Genomic DNA, 24,857 nt, shown 5'->3' with positions numbered 1-24,857 from the left:
CTCTCCAAAGAGAGTTCCTGCAGTACCTGTCCCGGCTGGGGTCACAGATCGTGGTGCCATCAGGGCCGTGTCATCAGGAGAATGCTGGAGGTCAAGGTCCCCTCAAAGTAAATCTTTAAAACAAATCCCGGAAAAGTTCCAATACAATATTTTAGAGATTTTCACAAAATGATTCTGAAGAGGGGCTGGAGTGATAGCACAGCGGGTAGGGCGTTTGCCTTGCACGCGGCCAACCTGGGTTCAACCCCTGGCATCCCATATGGTCCCTCAACCACTGCCAGGAGTAATTCCTGAGGCAAAGCCAGGAGTAACCCCTGAGTGAAGCTGGTGTGACCCAAAAAGCAAAAAAAATAATGATTCTGAAGAATAATTTCCCCTTACTTTAAAAATTTAATTTAGTTTATTTTAGGGCCACACTGAGCAGTGCTCAGGACTTAGTCCTGGTTCTATATTCGGGGATCACTCCCGGCAGGGCTCTATAACCCATATGGGCTTATGGACCCAAGGCAAATGCCTTTCCTGATGTATTATCTCTCTGCCCCCCTCTCCTGTACTATATAGAGCAAAAACATAACTGTCATAATGAAGAGATGAACTTTTCCAAAGTTGGTCAACTCTTTTTCTTCCCTTCAACTCCTTCTCCCACTAAATTTGCAGCTGATTTAATGAAACCAGAGTCTGGAGGTGCTGTGCCTCTCTAGCCCTGTGAGTTTGATGAGTGTGCAGGGTGGTGAAGTTCGGACAAATGCACTCAGACTAAAAAGCTTGCACAGGGCTGATGTCACCAAGTAGGAATCCTGCCCCAAACAGAAATGGGCAACTTAACAGGAATCCTCCAGTCAGTCAGTGTCAAAGGGAAGACAAGCCTGCCTGGCTCTGACAGGTGGGTGGAACTTCCCTGTTGCTGTGTTCACAGGACTCGGGGCCAGGTGCCAGAGAGCTGAGTGTTGTCAGAGCCCAGGCACCACCAGGAGAGCGCTTGAATGGAACTTCTAAGAGGCAACAGATTCAGGAATAAGCCTTTGAAATGATGAGCAACACTGACTAATAATAAACTAGGAACTTAGGCCACCGAAGAAAGGGCATCATTGGTTGTCTGGCCACCCTCCTCTTGAGCACAGCTTATAAAAGTTCACCTTCCCACAGTGCATGACTCTGCAGCACCATGGCCACCCTGGGCATCACTGTTGCCCTGCTGGTGTGGATGGCCACCCTGCTGCTCGTCCACATATGGAAGCAGATCTACAGCAGTTGGAAACTGCCCCCTGGCCCTTTCCCACTGCCCATCATAGGGAACATTTTACAGCTGGACCTCAAGAATATCCCCAAATCCCTCACCAAGGTAAGAGAAATATTGCTGATTATAGAGAGGAGAGTTCAGGAATTCGTTGTGATATGTGTATTTTCAACTCAATGTCAGAGAAATTCTTCAACACCAGAAGTCTTTCATGCACTGGCTGGGTTAATGTCAGGGTCTTGAGTGACAATCCAAATACCATGCTTTCTTCTTCCGGAAATGTGGAGCTGGAGTTGCAGCCCTGGCCGTAATCTCTGGCTCCTATTCTCTGGGTGGGCTGCAGGAGGCCACTCCCAGGTCTCTTGATGTTGCCACAGAGCAGTGCAAGGACAGCTGGGAGCTCTCTGTGCTGATTCCAAAGAATAGGGTGGAGGGCGTGTGAGCCATTGCTGGCCTCAACTCCTCTAGTTGTGACTGGAGAATGAACTCAAAAGATGAAATCTAGTGAGTTAATGAACATATCCGTGGACTAGCAGGCTGGAAAGTGGGCTAAGGGGGTACTGACAGAGGTTGTGGGGGGTCACTGTTATGTTGTCCAAATCTGGGCTTTGACCAGGACCAAAGCAAAAACAGGTGGGTGTGACAGGGTGGGCATGGACTAAAGGGAATCATGGAGGGCACAAGTTGGCCCCTGACATTGATGGTGTGTGTGTGTGTGTGTGTGTGTGTGTGTGCGCGCGTGTGTGTGCGTGTGTAGTGACTTAGTCAGAGGATCCAGGGGTGTGTCCAGGACTGCAGCTCCACTCCGCATTTCCTGCAGAAGAAAGCTTCTGAGGGGAGAGTCTTCCCCACATCACCCTGGGCTCGCTTGGGCCAATTTGAGGAGCATTCCGAGGCTTCACCCAAGGTTCTCTGGTTACTGCAGCTTGCGGAGCAATATGGGCCCGTGTTCACCGTGTACCTGGGCCCCCGTCGTGTGGTGATCCTGCATGGCTATAAGGCTGTGAAGGAAGTTCTGCTCAACTACAAGAACGAGTTTTCTGGCCGAGCAGAGTTGTTTGCCTTCGAGGCGCACAAGGACAGAGGTGAGCACCTTGCAGAGGGTGGCTTGTCCCAGCACACAGTGTGCTGGGGTGGGTGGGCCTGGTCATGGGGCTGAAGATAGAGGGCTGAGACCTTCAGACAGTACCAGTAATGGGTGGGCATCCAGCACATGGTCCCTGCTCTCACAGCACATTTGGATGAAACGACTTCCACTCGAGGACCCTGGAGTCCCAGGAAAAAGCAGCCAGTGCTGACGGCAGCGCAGACATGTTGGCAGAAACCCCCGAGGGGACACTTTTCTCCCGCAGCCCAGACAGACTCCTCAGCTCTCACTGTTGAGCGGGAGCCTGTCCCTCTCAAACCCCTTAACCCCAAGTTATTCTTTCCCCCCGCAGTGAGGTACCCCAGTCCTTGGGCACTGAAAGTGCTGATACTGGCTGTCTGCAGGACTCTGCTCAGAGGCATCCAGTTCTAGCCCAGTTCCTGAAGGGGCCTCTGAGGCTTCCCCTGGGCTGTTCTTGAAACTGGAGGCATTTCTGAGTGCAGCCCTGACTCAGGCTCGATTTCCACCTGATCCTGACCTAGTCTAGCCTCCCTTTCCTCGGCACTCCAAAACCCCGAGTTCAGCTGATCCAGAAAACACGCTGGTCACCTTTACAGGAAGGGCTGAAGTAGGGTCTGAGGTTCTAGCTCTTCTTACACTACTGGAGTGTCCCTAGTCTCCTAACCTTGGTTTGGCCCTCATGACCCAGGACCCAATCCCTGCAAGTGCCTCCCTCCGGGTAGACTTGAAACCATTCCTCCCCCTTCCCCCAATCCCTGTTCCCGGCCCCCTCATCCCACTATCTCCTCTGTCTCTCTCAGGCCTGACAGATCTTTTCCTGGAATGTGCCGCGAGCCTTTTGCATCTGATGGGCTCTCTGGCCAGAGCTATCTGACCCTTGCCAGTGAAGCCATAGACTGAGCATTGAGGCCTTAGTGGCAGGAGGGTGAAACCTCAGCAAGAACAAAGTGGCTTTTCAGGGCACCCATCAGACGGGAGTGGGTGGCAGTCTTTCCTGAGGCTGGCTCAATGTAGCTTTTGAATGAACAAGGAAGGAAACGGAACCGCTGTGTGGAGGCTACTCCTCCCACCTCAGAAGAAAATCAGAGGGATGCCTCAAATTCAAACTGCCCCACCATCCCTGTCGGTGGTGCTGGGGCCCCCTTCTCTGTCCCAGCAGCTCAGATGCATCCTGGGGTTCCTGAGCCCCCTTTCTAGGAGCACTGAGCACTTCTCACCCTACCTTTCTCCTCTGCTCTCTCCCTCCCTTAGGAATCATCTTCAATAATGGGCCCACCTGGAAGGACACCCGGTGATTTGCCCTGACCACCCTCCGTGACTACGGGATGGGGAAGCAGGGCAACGAGGAGCGAATCCAGAGGGAGATGCCCTTCCTGCTGGAAGCACTCCGAGAGACCCAGGGTGTGTGGCTGCTGGAGCACAGGTTCTGATGCAGACCGCTGACTTCAGCCAGCCTGAGCGCCCCAGGCATTGTGTCACACCCTGCTGCCTTGCAATCACAGGGAGGGTGCTCTTGCTAGTACTCAATGACTGGAATAACTCAATAGCTAGGAAGAAAACCCAAAGAGGTGTAGCCTCCTCTGTGTCCTCTGGGAGTCCAGCTCACGACGTTGCAGTTGTCATAGGCTCCGCGGGGGGAAGGCGGGGAGGCCCCGCGAGCTCCTCTTACACCCCGTGCAAATGCTCCTCTGTTTTTCAGGTAAGCTCTTTGACCCCGCCTTTCTCATTGGCTGTGCACCCTGCAATGTCATAGCTGACATCCTCTTCCGCAAGCATTTTAACTAAGATGATAAGACCAGCCTGTGGCTGATGGCCTTGTTTAATGAGAACTTCTACCTGCTCAGTACACCCTGGCTCCAGGTGAGGCCCCCTGCCTCCTTCCCCCCGACCTCCTGGTTTCCCTTTGCAAAGCTCACATGTGTGGACAACGAGGCAGTGCAGTGTAGCAGAGCAGGAAGCCTATTGCATCAAGAGGACAGGGGTGGCCAGCAGCATGTTTGACTGGAGCTCCTATACATCCCAATGCACACGTACACAGACCCATCCTCCCCCTAGTCAGCACTTAGTCCTTACCTTTCACAATTGGCAGCCTTTGACATGTGATGCCCTGGCTGTGTGTTCATCCAGCACAGAGCACTCAGCACCTACTGGAGTGGGACCCAATAAGATCGCGTAGGCCAAAGAGTCTAACATGGGGCCGGTGCGACAGTATAGCGAATAAGGCACCTGCCTTGAACACAACCTACCTGGGTTTGATCTCTGGCATCCCATATGTCCCTTGATGCCCCACATGATCCTCTGAGCCCACTAGGAGCCCCCAAACCAAAATCAACCAAACCAAACAAACCCCAAAATAAAAACACCAAGAATTCCAGCAGTACAATAGTGGGTTGGAGAAGTCATTAGCCCAAAACACAAAATGGTATATGCATATTTATAGACAATAAATGTAGATATAAATATACACTAAGATGATGTTTCCCAACCTTCTCTCTAGATTTATAATAATTTTTCGAGCTATCTACGCTATCTACCTGGAACTCATAGAAAAGTCATGCGAAATGTGCAGGAAATAAAAGACTATGCACTGGAAAGAGTGAAGGAGCACCTCAAGTCACTGGACCCCAACTGCCCCCGAGACTTCACAGACTGTCTTCTCACAGAAATGAAGAAGGTACCTTGCACCTTGCTGGGTTCTCGACATGAGGCAAAGCTGAGGGCTTGGTAGCTGTGTCATGTGTTTGCCGGGGGAAGGCCATGCAGGGTCAGATTTTTCCATGATCTGAAAAGCTATTGTCCAGATGTCCACAGTGGGTGTGTATATTTGCATGATCTGAGTTTTAATTTCAGTGTGGCTTCGTGTTCTACCTCCTGTGGCAGACAGCTAGCCTGCATGAGAGTCTGAAACCCTTTCACTGTCCACCACCCCAGCCACCAAGATGGTCTTTCTCAGGGAAGCAGTCAGACTTCAGCTGCCCCAGACCTGGGGGTTGAGTAGGTATCTCTCGTCAGTTTCTCCTGGGCTACACCTCTGAATGAGCACGTCGCCTGTGAGGGGCCTCAGTGTTCCTGATTAGCATCTATGTCCCAAATTGTGTGCAACTTCAAGGGGCTCCAGACCTATAGTCCCTCAGAACCCCTTGCCTACATTGATGACACTGCTGTTGCTCTTCCCTTTGGTGTCACCTGTGGCCCCGGGGCTGGGGGGAGTGTGCATTCACACCCAGCTTCCCTCTATCAGATGCGCTCCTCAGGGTCCCTCCTCGATACCTAGAATCCCACTGATTTCCTGTGTGGAAGCAGTAACCACCCCCAGTGTAGTAGAGCTGCCAGGCATCATAGTACATTAGCATGGGGAAGATCTTTCCTTTAACACAGCCCCTAATGCTGCTGGTGGAGCAGAGTTCACACTTGGGGAGGCCCATCCTGCCTGGGGCCACTGTTTTGGAAATCTTGGTTTTGCTTAATGATTGTATTCCTGTGTGATAACTGCCCACACCTCTCTTGCTCCCCTGAGGGGCTGGCAGTTGGCTGAGAGAGATGAGAGTCCCAAGGGACAATCCCTTCTGAGTCCATCTGTCTCTAATATGCAGGTAAAACAAAGTACAGAGCCAGGGACAGCTTGGACAGTGTTGCTGTGACTGTGGCTGACCTGTTCTTTGCGGGGACAGAGACTACCAGTACCACTCTGAGATATGGACTCCTGATTCTCCTGAAATACCCAGAGATTGAAGGTACACTGAAACAGCCAGAGAGTCCTGTGCTGTGTGTCTGTCCACGTGGGTAGTCAATCTGGGCCATTTAGGTTGAACTCTCTATCTGAAAGAAACAGGCCCTGGTTATTAACCCTTATGAGTGGCATCTGCACTCTGTTTCACAAAGTAATTGATGTTTTTACAGGAAAATTCTTGTCCATATGCCCTGAACAAGTTCTGGTTTTCAAGGCAGTGCAAAGAGGGAGAGGCAAGGGTTAGACTCTCCTAGGGCATCATATCTGAATAGAAGAAAGTTCAGGAACATTCCAAGGTGGACTTCTCTGAAATTTCTTTGCTGCTTCTTAAAGGCTGCTCCCTAGCCCCTAGGTCAGGCAAGTGTCCTGGAAGAGGATAAATCATAGCTTCTGAACCTGCATCTGCAGAGGCGGTGAATCCAAGGACAGGTGATGAGAGGGCTGTCACTGTTAGCACCAACCTCCAAAGGGAGAGGAAATACAAGGAGGAGCTACCAGGGGCCAGGGTGTCCAGTACCCAGACCCAGAGCCCCACCTTTAACTGGGCTGGGTGCAGAGCCAGGCAGTCCGTGCCCTAGGGGCTCCTCAGCCACACGTGCCTCTGCTGGTAATGATTTGACTTCTTATGTGGTAGACATGGAGATAGCCCTTCAACAACATGCCTTCCTGGTGAATTCTCATACTCTTGAATCCCTGTATAATCCCTAAATATTAGAGGACATGAAGGGATTCTCCAACAAATGTGTGTATGTCGTATGTCCTGTATCAGAGCAGTCAGTGTGATTTCAAATCTTGCTTTTTAAATACAAACAGGGAAGAAGTCCAAATCCCAGAGTGACTTTTTATGGCAGTCCTAAGTTTTTTTTGTGTGTGTGTGTGTGATTTGTCCTGACTAGAAATTTCTGATACCTTTTGCTATTTTTTAGTCCTGGTGTAATGACAGGAACTGTATTAACTATGATCAGCTAAGTTAATGGAAATTAAACCAAGCCAAAAACCATCAAGAATCGGGTAAAGATTAGCTCTTATTGACATTAGAAAATGTAGAGAAATCTTGGGGATTCCTAATCAATACTCAGAGGGCCCAAGTCCCAGTGATACTTAGATTACCAGGTTGGAGGGTTCAGTGCTAGGTCTTGACTTTAGTGCTGCTCAGTGCCAGTTGTGCTGGAAGACATCAGGGCCGTCACATGGTTGTCTGGGGGAACACATAGGGATAGAGACATAATTTGTGTCCTTGAAAATGCAAGGAACACATTCCTGAGTCCTGGCTACTCCTCTGAACCCGTTTCTAGAGGAATCAAACAATAATCCTTAGCATCTGGACACCCTTAAGTACTGCTTGGAGTATTACAAAACATTATGGTGGGTAGATACACAAGGGGATAGGTGAGTTTATGGATGTATGGATATACGGATGGAGAAATGGAGAGATGGGTGAGTGGGAGAATAGAGTGATGGATGATTGGATGAGTGGGGTAGATGTACATATGGATGAAAGAACAAATAGATAAATAAATGAGTAGATGGACTTTGAGACAGTCTGGAGTAAATTCTTTACATTTATTCATTCATATATCGACAGAGAAACTTCATGAAGAAATTGATAGGGTGATTGGGCCAAACCGAGCCCCTGCTGTGAAGGACAGGCTAGAGATGCCTTATATGGATGCTGTGGTGCATGAGATTCAGCGATTCATTGACCTTGTGCCCTCAAACCTGCCCCACGAAGCAACCCGGGATACGGTGTTCAGAGGTTATGTCATTCCCAAGGTGAGATGTGAGACGGGAGAGAATGTGCCAAGCCAAGCACCGCCTTATTGACTTACAGAGAATGGGGAAGGGATGGCGACTGGGCAGCAACTCCAGCCTGTGGGGTACTGCTTCCCCAGTACTTCTGACTGAGGCCTGGGGACTATAGAAAGGGAGGGATTCTGGAAAGGGCGCCTCAGATAGTGCCCAGGTTTACTGTAAAACCAGAAAGAAACAGCAGTGACATTCAGCCTTAGAATGAACCCTTGGAAAAGGGTTCTCATTGCTGCTTAGACCTGACCTCTCCCTTCTTTCCATCTAGTACGTAAGGAAACTTTTCCACATGGAAGCAGATAGTCGTTTAGGGTGTAAAATTCAAAACAACTTCCCTCAATGGGGACTCAATGTTCTGTTAACTGGACTGACTAAAACCACCTTTATTCTTTCCAGGGCACAATGCTAATACCGACACTGGACTCTCTCTTGTATGATAAGCAAGAATTCCCTGATCCAGAATAATCCAGAACAATACGAATGTGTAGTCACAGACACACAGTATCCATGTACTTTTTTGGAGGGAAGACGAGACTTAGTTCTGCAAGAGGGTGGCAGTTATGCACTGCCTCCACCTGGCGCTCCCTCTGTCATATTACTGCTCACATGCTATCTCCTGAAGTGCTCCAGTGTCTCATCAGTACCACTGTCTTCACTGCAGGGAAGAGGGTGTGTGTTGGAGAAGGCCTGGCTCGCATGGAACTCTTCCTCTTCTTGTCCGCCATTTTGCAGCACTTTAACTTGAAGTCTCTTGTGGACCCCAAGGACATTGACCTCAGTCCCATCACAATTGGGTTTGGCAAAATCCCACCCCATTATAAACTCTGTGTCATTCCCCGCTCATGAGTGCGAAGCATCTCTTCAAAGGCTCCCACCCCCAAGACTCTACAATGCAGGCCTGGGGTCCTTTCACTTTCTAGTGTTCTGCAGGGTGATCAAGAACACCACTCCAGCGAAGGCAGTCAGGGATCCAGGGGGGAAAATGGGACGCACAGGCTGATATCCAGAATCATATACTTCAGGCAAGACTTGAAAAGTCAAAAGAGATTGGGTAAAATGGAGCATAAAACTATGATTTAGTTTCAATCTATATTAGAATTTCCAAAAGCAATAGTAAGATTATATCTGGGTTCAATAGTAAGACTGATCTGGGTTCCATTCCTCCGTCCCTATCGGAGAACCTGGCAAGCTACCGAGAGTATCCTGCCCGCACGGCAGAGCCTGGCAAGCTACCCGTGGCATATTTGATATGCCAAAAACAGTAACAACAAGTCTCACAATGGAGATGTTACTGATGCCCGCTCGAGCAAATCGGTGAACAATGGGAGGAAAGTGCTAAAGTGCTAAGTGGGGGTAATTTTCAATATTCGCAGAGAAAAATGGGACAGGGAGGAGTGAGGATGAGTGCTGGATCTGTGGCCTCAGGCCTGTGGAGTCCAGATCCTGGCCAGGCTGGGTGTGTGGCTGGGCAGAAGTGCACAGCTCTAGACTCACTGGGCCCTCGGGACCCAAGGGGGGTCCTGGACACTCACAAGGACTGCCCAGGGCAGTGAAGCTCTCCTCTGGGCTCTGCCACTCACTCTACTTTCTCCTCTGACCTGGGAAGGGGAGGGACAGCAGCCAGTTCTGTGGTGACCTGGTGGCCATGGACATCGACCCTTCCTGCGGCCCTAGTCCAGGACCCAAGATGGCTTGTGGTGACCTGATCCACGGCCTATGATGGTCCTTGGGGAACAGTCCACTCTGCCTGTGAGAGTCCACTCCCTGCTGTTGTGCGGAGGTGTGAGAGCCGGCTGGAGCATCAGGGGCCTGCATAGCGGAACCTCTCTCTCAGAGCCTGTGCTGGTGCAATGTGACCCTTCTGTGAGGCTGTCAGACCCAGGGCAGCTGGACTGCTCAGCCCGCCCTGGCGCTGCTGCCTGGGCTGCAGAGGCAGGTATAGAACCATGAGCTGTGTCTGCAGGGCCATGGTCCCGCAACCCTGTGTCCTCGTCCTCTGCTTTTCTGGGACCTTGCGTGTGCACAGTATGCCGTCCCCGAGTCTGTCAAGTGAAACAGCTCATGCTGCTGAATTCCCAGTCCTGGCTAGGGCGAGGGCTGCAGTTCAGACTCTCTGGAACTCTGTGTTGGGCGAGAGCAGCAAGCATGGTGCTCACAAGCCCCATCACTGAGCACAGTTTGTAGCCTGGGGCTCCCTCGAACAGTTTGAACTCTCCTCCGCAGTGACAAGACCTCCTGGTTCAAGACATGCAGGGCACCCGGGCATATGTGGTATTCCGGAAGCCTCATTGTTCCTCACCTGGGGTTTCCCAGAGAGCTTTGGGAAGCTTTGCACTTACCTGCAGGTCTGCAAGGTCACAGTTAGAGCAGCCATTGGCCTGTCCCAGGAAGTTCCTCACAGCATGCTTCCTGAGGTCTTCACCGGCAACACGAGTGGGGAGCCAGAGGTTGTGGTTCTCTCAGGTTGTCAGGCCCCTGGTGGAAGGACTCATTTTGCCCGGTGATCAGAGACTCAGTGCTGTGTTCCGGAACAGTGGCATTAAAAGAATCTGGAAATAGCTCTGAACAGCGAGAGTGTGTGTGTCGAGGGAGGGGGTGTGCCTGTGGGCGCAGTCCTGATCCTGGTCCAGTGAGAACATTGTGTGCCACTCTGCCGAGAAGTTCTGCTCTTTGCTTTGTTGGTTTCTGGGCTTCCCAGCCCCTGACTGCTGCTGTTTTAGGGATGGAACCTCCTGGTCTGAACCTCCTACCTGCCCCAGCCCCAGCTCTGTCCCTCTTCAGTGACTAGCTCTCTCCCTGGACTCCAGGCTTACCTGGAGACAAAGTGAGAAGAAAAGTACCTGCCACAGGGGCAGGCTGGGGGGTAGGGGTGGGGGGTGATGGGAGGAACCTGGGGACACTGGTGCTGGGAAATGTACACTGGTGGAAGGATGGATGTTGAAATACTGTAGGACTGAAACTTAACCAGTATCAGCTTTGTAGAGGTCTATCTCACAGTGATTCAATAAAAAGTAAAACAAAAAAAAATGAGAAAAAAATTGTGCCTTCAATCAGATTCACGTGTGTTCCTCTGTGCCCTGCACTACTCACACCTTCTTCCTGCAGAGCTCGTCCCGAGAGCGATTGGTTGATTGATTTCACCCATCTTGGGGTTCCCGAGGGGAGGAGATAGTCTTTGCTCAAACTCTGTTGCTACCTTCAGCAATGGAAAAGAACCTGACCCATAGTAGGTGATGACATTCTTTCCATCTTTGTGATTTGTTGAGACCTATACCTATCAGTAGAGACCCAGACAGCTTTATGATAGATGTGTAGCAAAATCAGTCACAGAACAGACTGCTCCAGACAAAACAAATCATCAGAGGAATGGTGCAGCAGAAGTCCTGGAAACTCTGAATCCCAGTTAGTGTGTGGTCTCTGGTGAGCAGCGGGGCCAGGAGGCACACACATCACAACGGAAGTCTGAGAGGAGGGATACACATCACAACGGAAGTCTGAGACCTCCAGTGGGACCGGCAAAGTGAGTGAGCACCGAGGTAACAGGTGCAACCCTTGGTGGGCACCACCGCAACAGAAACGCAGCCCCTGGTAAGCAAATGTGAAAGCACTGCAATAAAGGTCGGGCCCCTGGTGTGAGCAACACAACCAGGTATGTGTGTGGGCTCCAACCACTGTGTAACAGCAGAAACAAAAGGGAAGACAAACTAAGCACCAGGGGGAAGTTCTAGAGATGGGAAACACAGAATCTGAGAAGGTTGGAGGCTGTGGAGGAAAGAAGAATGGAGGGAACCCTTAGTCACAGAATGGAGCAGATTGAACCAAGGGCAGGGAATACACAGAACTAATGTTGCTAGTGGTTTCTGAGAAAAAATGTAGCAGACTAACATATGCGTAGCTGGCCTTCCAGAAATGAAAGAGTCTTAGCAGAGCTGCCATCTTGGAAAGAGTATTGCAGGTATCTCTGTTATTAGCTCTGCAGCTAAGTATTTCCCAAGCTCAGTAAAATCATGTCAGTGACAACCGAAAGACTGTAAAGATTTCACAGCCAATTTATCCATCACTGTATCACTGTCATCCCGTTGTTTGTTGATTTGCTCGAGTGGGCACCAGTAAGGTCTCTATTACACTCAGTCCTGAGATTTTAGCAGCCTCCTTTACTCGTCTTTCCCAATGATTGGAGGCTCTTTCAGGGTCAAGGGAATGAGATCAGGGGAATGAGACCTACAGTTAATGTTTTTGGCATATTGAATACGCCATGGGTAGTATGCCAGGCTCTACTGTGCGGGCCAGATACTCTCGATAGCTTCCTGGGCTCTCTGAGAGGTATGTACATTTCTTTTACTGTATTTGGGATATGAATACACCACGGGGACCCTCGTATTTATTCATACAAGGTTTAAAATCTGAAGTAGAGGACAGAATGCAGTGAGTAAGATGCTTGTCTTGCACACAGCTGAATCAGGTTCTGCCGCTAGCACCCGTATGGTTCTCTGAGCGCCACCAGGAGTGATCTCTGAGAACAGAGTCAGGAATAAGCCTGAGCACAGCCAGGTATGGCCTCCACCCTCACCTCCAAATTGGAAACAGTTTAAATAACTGCCCCTGGATTAGTGAAGTTTCAAAAATCATGGTATGCCCTACACTGAAATGTTGCTATAAAAAACCAAACACATCACTAGTTTAAACATGGTGAAATATGAGATATTGTCTATTTTAAGAAGATGGACACATGAGCATGAGCTGTATTATCCCATGAAACCCCGTGCAGCCAAATCAACAGGATATGATGGACATAAATGCAGTGGTCTGGGACAGGAAGCAGGGCAGAGGTCCCAGACACAACTGCTCTGCAGTCATGGAATTGCTCTGTCTCAAGATCAAGGTGGTGGATATAGTGCCCACAACCTCACACCGAAAACGCATGCATTTTATTTCACCTACTGAGTTTAAAATCCTGACTAAAGACTGCTGCAAATATGCAAAACTCATACACATTAAAAACATTATGCATGGGACTGGAGCGATACCACAGCGAGTAGGGTGTTTGCCTTGCAGGCAGCCAACCCGGGTTCGATTACCAGCATCCCATATAGTCCCCTGAGCACCGCCAGGAGTAATTGCTGAGTACATGGGCCAGCAGTAAACCCTGTGCATCGCTGGGTGTGATCCAAATAGAAAAAAATGTCATGCAAGTTAGGGAAAAATTCAGTAAGCATAGAGCCTGAAAATATTATCTAGGATTTCAAAAGTAGACGCTATAATGGAGGTAACAAGAGGAACACCTTAAAGGGGCTGGAAAGATAGGATAGTGGGTAGGGCACTTGCCTTGCACTCAGTTGACATGGATTTGCTTGCTAGTACCACATATGTTCCCCTAAACACTGCCAGGACTTATTCCTGAGCACAGAGGCATGAGCAAACTGACCACAGCTGAATGTGGCCCAATGCCCTGTCCAACCCTCAATAAAACAAAGCCACCCCAGAAAAAAAAAGAACCCAAAACAAAAAGAGGGAACATCATAAAAAATTTTTGGCAAACAATGGAGAAAAAGATACCTTAAAGTATAAAAATATTCCAAGGATCTAAACATACTATTACATGTATATTTGGTGTGTTGCATTATTAGTAGGATGTAGAATCATGAGAAAGAGCCTTGGTTGTTGAGTTACCATCTCACGCCAGTGAGTGGCATATTTCAAAAGTCAGGAAATAGCCAGTGTTGGTGGGATTGTGGTAAGAAAGGGACCCTCATCCACTTTTTATGGAAATGCCATCTGGTTCAACCTTTATGGAAAGCAATATGGAAATCTATTCCAAAGACAGAAATAGAACTACCATACAACTCAGCGATACCACTTCTTGGTATTTATCCCTCAAACATAAAAACATTTTTGAAAGGATCTATGCATATTAAGTGTGCTCATTGACACAGTTAATACAATAGCCACATATGGAAACAACTCAAATGCACAAATATGATGGAATGTACCAAGATGTTGTGGTCTATATTCACAATAGAATAACATGAAGTTCCAAGAAAGAACCAAGTCATGTAGTTTGCCATACATGGATGGAACTAGAGAACTCAACATCATGCTGAGTGAGGTCAGGGAGGAGAAAAGGGATAGATGCAGAATGATCTCTCCCACGTGTGGTACTCAAAGGTACACAGTAAGATAGCAAGAAAGGGCCGAAGGCAACACAATGGGAGAACTCATTCACAAGACTGGATTTGTGGGGTGGTTGAAAGGGAAGACCGCTGGGTCCTTGGAGGGTGAGGTGAGTGATCACACGCACTGATGATGTGTGTGGTGGTGGAATTATCTATAGAGGAGACCATCACTAATAATATTCTAAATCACAGGATGTCAATCAGTAAAAAAGTGAAACAAAAAAAGGAAAAGAGCCTTGGTTGGATTAGTTTGACCCAAGGAATCCACCAATACAGGCATCTTCCTCTTCTGCTAGGGTGAGAGCCTGAGAAAGCTGCTGGCCCCCCAGTGGGAGGTCTGCCCGCCTGACTCTTCATCTAATTGGGAGCTTTGGCCAGGAATCCTGGAGCCATTTTAATTGTCCCTCAGAGCTTTCTCTCCCAGTTGGTCTCCTCAGGATCTTATGGACAGACACCTGCCCCTGCCCCTGCCATTGTAAATAGAACAGCACCTTACTGAAGTCTCACTTCATGAAGACAGAACATCTCTGGTGACCCAGAGCCTCCTCTGGCAGGAGCTGCCTTTCAGGATGCCCACCCAGGCCACTGGGAGAACAGGTAAGCTGTTCTGACTTGGAGATGTTGGGTCAAAGTGTTCACCTCGAGAAAGTCGAAGAATTGATGTGTTGAGGTGAACCTGTGTGAAATCTAGACTGAGGCACCGGCTTAGCAGACAGCAAGCATAACAAGTATGGGGCAGCCCTTCTTTCAAGCCTTTCAACTGAAAACTAGCCAGAAAGTGTCCAGGCTTAGATGTTCCTGGCAGCCCCTGAGCCTCAATGAAAACAGTGCCCATCCCACCTCTTCACAGAGGTCCCTCTTCAACCACAGCCCTCTTATCACTCATCTTTTGTTTTCTGGGTCACACGCAGCAGTGCTCAGGGCTTAGTCCTGGTTCTTCACTCAGGGATCATTCGTGATATGGCTAAGGGGACTGTATGTGGTGTTGTGAACCAAACAAGTCTGCCATGCAAGGCAAGTGCCCTACCCACTATGCTGTAGCTCTGGTCCTGCAATGATAGTCTATTAAAAGTGACTTCCATCACCTAAGTACCAGCTCTGCTATATTCACAGCAGGCCTGCACTAATGTGACTAACAGGCCAATCTCCATACAGAGAGTTGAACACTTCTCACCTGGGGGTAGGGCCTTGAAATATTCCTTGCTCCGGCCAGTGGACAAGAGTATGATTAGTTACTGATTAATTATTTTTCCAAAAGTGCCCTTTGAATCCTCCCTATTTCACGTGTAAAATGTCACACAGAGTTGCTGGAGCAATAGTACAGCGGGGAGGGCATTTGCTTTGCCCACAGTCAACCTGGGTTTGATCCCCAGCATCCTGTATGGTCCCTTCTGCCCCACCAAGAGTAATTCCTAAGTGCAGTCAGAAGTAACCCCTGAGCAGCGCCAGGTGTGAACCAAAAAGGAAAAAAAAGTGTCACATGGAGAACATGTCTATTTCTGCAGGAGGGTTAGCCAGGGCCAGCAGCCTCCAGGACCAGGACCAGGCAGAAATCTTGCCGGTGCTCATGGCCAGTTGAATCCCTCATTTGTGATAAAGTTCCCCAGGAACCCTGGAAAAAATGGAGGCGAATAATACCCTTGCCACAGGGGTTATGTCAGTTTGTGCGCCAATCAGCAATTAGTTCATAAACCAGGCATGGGCAGCTCCTGCTTCCCTCTGCTATAAGCACGGACTCGGTGAGGTCCTGGGAGACCACGTGGAGTTCTACACCTGATCTAATGCCAGTACTTCCGTCAGGTTTTAGCTGTGTGGGACATTACCCCACTGTTCTCATCAGTGCAGTACACATCCTATTCTTGCCAGTCAGTTGCTGTGGACATGCACTGATGGAATCTTCCTCAGAGACACTAGTCCTGACTAGTATTATTTTGAGTCATTCATCTAACCCAGTGTGAGATGCTGGATGAGATGAGAGCAGGTGCCTTTTTTTTTGTTTGTTTGAAGAAAACCATTTTTTTTTAAAGAAATATTTTATTGAACCACCATGAAAACAAGAAAAAAAATACAAAGCTTTCAGGTTTAAGTCACAGTCAAATACTGATTAAACCACCATCCCTTCACCAGTGCACCCGATCCACCACCAAGAACCCCAATACACCCCCCTCCCACCCCATCCCCCATCTAAGTAGCTGATGATATTCCCATTATTCTCTCTATATATTGAGTACATTTCATATTTCCATACAGAACTCACTATTGTTGATTGGAAATTTTCCCCAACAATCAGGCCTGCTGAATAAGCATCATCTAATAATTTCTCTTCCTTGGTAAAAGTGAAGACTTTGAGTCCGCGCGGCCACTATCGAGGCCGCGCGGTTTTGGGTGAAGAAAACCATTTTTTATAGTCCAGGAGTCTCTTTATTTTTAAACAAACACTTCTCATGCCATGAATTCGTAGGGGATGGGCTCCAGCAGCTCAGGTTCCTTCCCAGTGGTTCTTACAAAGTGGGCTTCTCTGGGTGGAGCGGGCTGGCGCTTCAGTTGAACCCAAGTCCCTTTCTCTTTGGCTTCCTTCTTTTTTTGATCATTTTCCTTCACCCGTTTCAGGAAGCTGTCTCGACTCTTAGAGTGCTTAATATGCTCACAATGCGGACATTAATTCTCTCGGCAAGAATCATGCCCTTGACTTGTTGGTCAACGACAATGCGAACAGCATGCTGGGTAACATTGTAGACTCTTCCAGTTTTGCCATGATAACACTTGGGGCATTCCTTTTTGGACTGTGCCCATTCCCTTTAAGTCTACGATATCACCTTTCTTGTATATACGCATGTATGTGGCCAAAAGGAACAACTCCATGTTTTCTGAAAGGTCTAGAGAACATATAGCGAGTCCCCCTCCGCTTTCACTTTGTGTTGGTCATTTTGGTGATTTATTGGGAGCTGGCGGTTCCGGCCGAAAGGAAGGAGAGCAGGTTCCTTTTCAAGCTGACTCTCTCTTTTTAACATCCTGTCATCATCCCTTAGATTTTTTTTTACTTACAGCACACAAAAAGATAGGCTACATTCATCTTGTCCTCTTGTCTTTTTTTTTGCTCTGGCATCAGCTCTGATCTTTAAGTGGGGACTTAAATTTAGGGACAAAAATTTGGAAATTTGGACGCTTATCGCTCTTGGTCTGTCCTGACTCCTAAGTTTTCCTGTCAACAGAGGCAGAGAAGATGTTTGTGATTGTCCGTGTCATATGCAGACACAAACACATAATTCCCACGTCGATCTAAGAAAGCATGAATTAGCATGAACTCCTTATGCCTGTTATCAAGGTACACTTCCATAGAGCTATTCCAGAACAGTTTGTACTGTTGTCCCCAGCTTTAGGATTCCCGAGAAGTCATTCTGACCTTCCCCTTTCTTCATGGCTGCATCATCAACTGTACACCTGCCCCTGCAACATCCTGAGGGCTCACCACTTTGCTCAAGCCTGAGACCCATAAAAGCAGTTTCTTAAAAGCAAATACAGTAACTGGGATTTAGTCTTTGTGGTTTAAGGCAAACTTCCACAGAAAAGAATGCACTTATTTGACACCTTTGGCAAATGCTCACACTTGGGAGCCAACCTGTGTCAAGTGAGACACTGTTGCCACCCAGGTATTCCCTCATATTCCTTCTTGTTAAGTTCCCCATACCTCACGGGCAATACCACATTTGTTTCTTTTCTATCACAGCTCCATTCTGCCTGTTCTATAATTTCATGCAAGTAGAATTATATATTGAACTTAACTTATTTTGAACTTATTTGCTCAAACTTATTTTGAACACCCTAATATTTTCAGATTTCTATTTAGTTCAATTCTGCAGTTATATTCAGCTTAATGAATAATCCAGTTTCTTGTTGGTTTTGGTTACTATGAATAAAACTATCAAAACTCTTAAGAATACATCTTTTCCTGTTTCCTTTGTGATAGAACTACTGACTGGTTTCAGTTAGCAGTTCTATAACTACAAGTGGACATTAAGTAAGTGGACATTAAGTTTCTAAGAAACTATTTTCCAGAGTGATACCAGTTTTTATCTTATCCCAACAACAGGAATCTTGACTGCTCCATATCCTCATCAGATTTATTTTGTGGCTTTTTAAATGTTGACATCATTGTGATTCTCTTTTGTATTTTCTTGGCAGCTACTGTTGCCAAGGACATTTTTATGTGATGTTTGTCATCCAGGCATCTTTTTTATGTGGCTCCTCAGACCCCAGGATCACTTTTGAGTATGCTTGGCAGGTCAGTATGGGCCTGATGATTTGGTTCTTAGCCCACTGAGGATCAAGGAAACCAAAGATTGCAGGGCCAGAGATTGAACTTGAGACCTCATTCATGCAAGGCATGTACTCTACCCTTTTGAACTATCTCCTGGCCCCTAGGTGTCTGGTTTTGTGAGAATTCTGTGAGCTTTCTAGCAATCTCATACTAGGATTTTTCACTTTTCAACTGTAGATGTGCACATCTATATAAAGGTTCTTTATTGGGTATATGCTTTCTTTTTATTGAATCACCGTGAGATACAGTTACAAATCTTTCATGATTGAGTTTCAGTCATAAAATGATCAAAAAACAATTCCTTCAGTGTACATTTTCTGCCACCAATGTTCCCAGTATCCCTTCCACCATCCCCTCTCTGACCCCAACCCCTGCCTCTATGGCAGACAAATTCCTTCTTGCCCTCTCTACTTTGGGGCATTATGGTTTGCAAAAGAGATATTCGAGGCCATCATGTTTGGTCCTTTATCTACTTTCAGCACATATCTTCCATCCTGAGAGATCCCTCCAACCGTCATTGACTTAGTGATCCCTTCTTTATTCCAGTTGCCTTCTCTCCCAGTTCATGAGGCAGGCTTCCAACTGTGGAGTAATCTTCCTGGCCCCTATCTCTACTGTCCTTGGGTGTTAGTCCCGTATTGTGTTATTTTATGTTCCAGAAATGAGTGCAGTCATTCTATGTCTGTCCCTCTCATTCTGACTTATTCCTCTTAGCATGATAGTCTCCATATCCATCCAGTTATAAGCAAATTTCATGACTTCATCTTTTCTAACAGCTGCATAGTATCCATTGTGTAGATGTACCATAGTTTCTTTAACCAGTTGTCTGTTCTTGGACACTCGGGTTGTTTCCTGATTCTGGCTATTGTGGACAGTGCTGCAATGAACATACAAGTGCAAATGTCATTTCTACAGTGCTTTTTATTTATTTATTTATTTATTTATTTAATTCTTTAGTAAGTCACCATGATGGTACAAATACAGATTCACTCATTTTCGAGCTTGTTTTTCCCTCATACAATGTTTGCAAATACATCCCTCCACCAGTGCCCATTCTACACCACCAATAAACCCAGTATCCTTCACACCTCCCAGCCCCATCTCCCCCCCAACTCCACCCTTCCTCTGTGGCAGGGTATTCCCTTTTGATCTCTCTCTCTCTCCAATTGTGTGTTGTGGTTTGCCTTAGGGGTATTGAGTGGCCATTGTGTTCAGTCTCTAGTCTACTTTCGGCACGAATCTCCCTTCCCGCGTGGGATCTCCAACCACATTTTACTTGGTGTTCCCTTCTCTATCTAAGCTGCCTTTTTCCCAGCATGTGAGACCAGCTTCCAAGCCATGGAGCCAACCTACTGGTACTTATTTCTACTATTCTTGGGTGTTAGACTCCTAGTCTATTATTCTATATTCCACGGATGAGTGCAATCTTTCTATGTCTGTCTCTTTCAAACTCATCTCACTTAGCATGATACTTTCCATGTTGATCCACTTATATGCAAAGTTCATGACTTCATTTTTTTCTAACAGCTGCATAGTATTCCATTGTATGGATGTAGCAGAGTTTCTTTAACCAGTCATCTGTTCTCGGGCACTCGGGTTTTTTCCAGATTCTGGCTATTGTAAACAGTGCTGCGATGAACATATAAGTGCAGATGTCATTTAGACTATACTTTTTTGCTTCTCCGGGGTATATTCCCAGTAGTGGTATTGCTGGGTCAAATGGAAGCTCAATTTCTAATGTTTTGAGAAGCGTCCATATTGTTCCTGCTTTTTCAATTTCCTGGAAAAGCTTGAGGAGAACTGGCAACAGGTCTTCTTTAAATGTTTGGAAGAATTTGCTAGTGAATCCATCTGGACCTGGGCTTCTGTTTTGGGGGAGAATTTTGATTACAGTTTCAATTTCTTTGATATTAATGGGTCTATTCAGGTATTCCAAGTCTTCTTGGTTCAGTCTTGGGAGATTGTAGAAGTCAAGAAATTCATCCATTTCTCTCAGGTTCTCTTGTTTGATGAAAGTCATACAGACTTTCATCATAATCTCTGATGATCTTTTGAATTTAATTGGTGTCTGTTGTGATGTCCCCCCTTTTCATTTCTGATTCAGTTTACTAGGGTTTTCTCTCTCTCTCTTTCTTTGTGAGTCTTGCTAGTTGTTTATCTTTCTTGTTCATTTTCTCAAAGAACCAGCTCTTGGTTTCATTGATTGTTTTCTTTCTGATTGTTTTCTGAATTTCCATGTCATTAATTTCTGCTCTAATTTTTATTATTTCTTTCCTTCGGTCTGGTTTGGGTTCCTTTTTCTGGTCCTTTTCTAAGGCCTTGAGCTGTGAAGTCAAGCTATCTGTGTAGGCCCTTTCTTCCTTCCTAAGAAATGCTTGCAGAGCTATAAATTTTCCCCTTAACACAGCTTTAGCTGCGTCCCATAGGTTTTGGTAGCTTGTGTCTTCATTCTCATTTGTTTCGAGGTATCTCTTGATTTCTTCCTTGATTTCCTTCCTGACCCACTCATTGTTCAGCACTGAGCTGTTTAATTTCCAGGTGTTTGCTTTGATTCTCTGCATCTGTGTGTGGTTTGCCTCTATCTTCAGCGCATCGTGGTCTGAGAAGATAGTTGATACGATTTCTATTTTTCCGATTCTATCGAGCTATATTTTGTGGCCCAGTACATGGTCTATTTTGGAAAATGTTCCATGTCTACTGTACTTTTTTGCGCCGCTGGGATATATTCCCAGAAATGTTATTGTTGGATCACCTGGAAACTCAATTTCTAGATTTTTGAGAAATACCTATATTGTTTTCCAAAAAATTTGATCAGTTGGCATTCCCACCTACAATGAGAGTTCCTTTCTCCCCACTTCTACGCCAGAACTGGTGTTCTTGTTCTTTTTGATGAGTGTCAGTCTCTGAGATGTGAGATGATATCTCATTGCTGTTAATTTGCATCTCCCTGATGGTTAGTGATATAGAGCATTTTTTCATGTGCCTATTGGCCATTTGTATTTTTTTCTATTCATTTTTTTCTCCCCATATTTTGATGGGGTTGGAGGGTTTTTTCTTTCTTCTTTTTTTTTTAATGTAGGAGCACTGCTATTTATTCAGCCATTGATTAAGCTGATTGAATTGGGCGTGAACTCCACATTACTTTTTAAAAAAATTTTTAAGTTTATAAGTTAGTTCACAATGTTTGATTACCTTCAATATTCAAACACCAATCCCACCACCATTACATCTTCCCACCACCAGATTCAGGATGTTTCCAACCTAAGCCCCAATCTCTGTCCCAGAACACAACCGAAATTGTATATTTCGTATTGTCTGTTATGAAGAACTGCTGAACATGCTTACAAAAAAAGTGTTCATATAGGAAACAGTGTGAAGATTGTTCTATTTTGGCAGGAGCCATTAAGACTCCCTATAGGATATCACTAACATGTTAAAGTTTGGGTGATGTAAGCTTTGGTATATGTATCTGAAAGTATGTATATATGCATGTATGTATTTCCCTCTATGATTGTTGCCTACTGTCTGAACCTCATCAAATGTAGTGTGGTAGTTATGGAGAATGGGTAGGGACTGTTTTACAATGTGTTGTGTGGCTGCAAAAGCAGCCGTGTGGTCCAGGAAAATGTTGACTCATATGTGAGGTTCAGCCCGAGCGCATGGGAAGCAGCCTTGAGTGTGGCGGTGGTTGTGTTGTGGGGGTTTTTGGCTGCTGGGGCTGGGTCCCTTGGGGCGGGGAGGCCTCCCACCTGCCCCCCTCTGGGGTGCCCCACGTGAAACAGCCTGATGTGGAGTCCGGTGGCATGGTTATGGGGGCCTCATATTATGCTCTCTTTTGGGAGAAGCAGCTGTGTGATCTGGATGGTGGCCGATGATGAGACTATCAGGCGCCAGCAGGAGGTGGTTTATGGGCATGACCCTTGGGTCAGCGGAGACTGGACAAAGCGGGCAGAGGTCCTGTTGAGCCCAGAGCCCAAGGTCACAAAGTTCCACATTACCTGGGTTCCGTAGGACTTCACTCATGTGTGAGATTCGGCCCCGATTGTGTGGGGAAAGGCCTTGAACATGGTGGTGGTTGGGTTGTGGAGGTTTTTGGCTGCAGGGTTGGGTCCCTTGGGGCGGGGAGGGCTGTCACCTGCCCCCCTCTGGGGTGCCCCGTGTGAAACAGCCTGGCGTGGAGTCCGGTGGCATGGTTTTGGGGGCCTCATGTTATGCTCCCTTTCGGGAGAAGCAGCGTGGGAGGATGTTTTTCTTGTACAGTTCTACTAGTGTCTTGTATCCCCTGGATATTAACCCTCATCTGATGGGTATTGGGTAACTATTCTTTCCCATTCCCTGAGCTCTCTACTTTGGTCACTGTTTCTTTTGAGATGCAGAAGCTTCTTAGTTTAATGTAGTCCCATTTGTTTATGTTTGTTTCCGTGTCATGGAGGTTTCTTCCTACATTTTCCTCCATGTATCTTATGGATTCAGGTCTGATACTGAGCTCTTTAGACCCCTTTGATCTGACTTCTGTGCCTCGCATTGGCTATGTGCTCTTCACAGTTTCTTTCCTTGTCTCTTCATTTTAATAGTATATTTTTAGTGCCTAGTTTTAAAATCTGATGACCTGTAATATATCATAGAATTGTTTATTACTAAGCTTTTTGAATCTGATGTGAGAATGTTTTCCTCTTCCACAGTACCAGAAATAAACTAGATTTAGTTGTGGAAACTTTATAAATGTATATGTTCTGCCTTGGTTTGTGATTACGCTTATGCCATCGGCAATACAGAGCATGAAAGAGTCTTCAGAAACTCCTTTATTTAAAAAAAATTTTTATTAGTGAATCACCGTGAGGTACAGTTACAGACTTACAAACTTTTGTACTTGCGTTTCCGTCATACAATGATCAAGTACCCATCCCTCCACCAGTGCACATTCTCCACCACTAATGATCCCAGTGTCCCTCCCACCCCCCCAACTCCCCCACAACACCCCACCTCTGTGGCAGGGCATTCCCTTCTGCTCTCTCTCTCCTTTTGGGTGTTGTGGTTTGCAATAGAGGTATTGAGTGGCCATCATGTTCGTAAACTCCTTTATTTTTGTCATTAATTTTGTTTTGCACACATTAAAAAGTTCATCTGACCATGTATGTATGGGTTTAATTATGGGCATCATTCTTTTTTAAGTTGTCAATCTAAAAAATTATTAAAAATTTCAGTCATACAATGGTCGAGTACCCATCCCTCCACCAGTGCCCATTTCCCACCACCAATGCTTCCAGCATCCCTCCGACCAGCCCCACCCTGTCCCCTCCACCCCACCCTGCCTCTGTGGCAGGGCATTCCCTTTTGCTCTCTCGCTCTCTCTCTCTCTCTCTCTCTCTCTCTCTCTCTCTCTCTCTCTCTCTCTCTCTCTCTCTCTCTCTCTCTCTCCCTTTTGGGTGTTGTGGTTTTAGTATTTTTAGTAGAGGTGTTAAGTGGCCATCATGTTCGGTCTGTAGTCTACTTTTTGCCCTCATCTCCCATCCTAGCGGGCCCTCCTAGCACCCTTTACTTGGTGGTCCCTTCTCTGTTTGTGCTGCCTTTCCCCCCAGCATGCGATGCTGGCTTCTAAGCTGTGGAGTAATCCTCCTGGCACTTATCTCTACTGTTCCTGGGTGTTAGTCTCCCATTCTGTTACTTTATATTCCACAAATGAGTGCAATCTTTCTATGCCTGTCCCTCTCTGACTCATTTCACTCAACAGGATGCTTTCCATGTTGATCCACCTATATGCACATTTCATGACTTCAACTTTTCTAACAGCTGCATAGTATTTCATTGTGTAGATGTACCAAAGTTTCTTTAACCAGTCATCTGTTTTCGGCACTTGTTTTTTTTTCCAGATTGTAAACAGTGCTGCAATGAACATATAAGTGCAGATGTTATTTCTACTATACTTTTTTTGCATCTCTGGGATATATTCCCAGAAGTGGTATTGCTGGGTCACATGGGAGCTCCATTTATAATTATTTGAGAAGCGTCCGTATTGTTTTCCAAAAGGGCTGTTCGAACATTGTATGACTGAAATCCAAGCATGAAAGTTTGTAAGTCTGGAACTGTACCTCCCGGTGATTCACTAATAATTTTTAAAAATCATTAAAAGTTGTTATGTGAGTATAACAACTTCAATTAAAATCCTGATGTTAGATAGTGTATGTCCTGCAAATGTGTTCTTTTTTAAGGATCCATTTTGGCTATTCAGGGTCCTTTGCTTTTGCAAATACATTTTTATAATTGTTACTTTCTGTTTAACTAAAAGTCTGCCAAGAGAATGCCTAAGATTGCCAGTAAATGACCTAGAGAAAATTGAGATCTCAGTTAACCTATCCATTCATTACAGATATAGTTTCCTTTAGTCTTGGCATATATTTACACACTTTAAAGCTCTTAGTCTTAATTCAAGGCCTTCTGGTCAGTTCATGATAATTACTTTTGACTTATGCATATACCCAATTTTC

General features: G+C 46.4%; 1 pseudogene; it reads left to right on the top strand.

The window, feature by feature from the left end:
* The first annotated feature begins 1,165 nt into the window (after positions 1-1,165).
* LOC129399338 (cytochrome P450 2E1-like) lies at positions 1,166-9,044 on the top strand (annotated as a pseudogene).
* Positions 9,045-24,857: the final 15,813 nt, after the last annotated feature.

The sequence above is a fragment of the Sorex araneus genome, chromosome 11 (assembly GCF_027595985.1).
Source record: "Sorex araneus isolate mSorAra2 chromosome 11, mSorAra2.pri, whole genome shotgun sequence".
Classification (NCBI taxonomy): Eukaryota; Metazoa; Chordata; class Mammalia; order Eulipotyphla; family Soricidae; genus Sorex; species Sorex araneus.
This window is presented reverse-complemented; position numbering and strand designations above follow the sequence as displayed.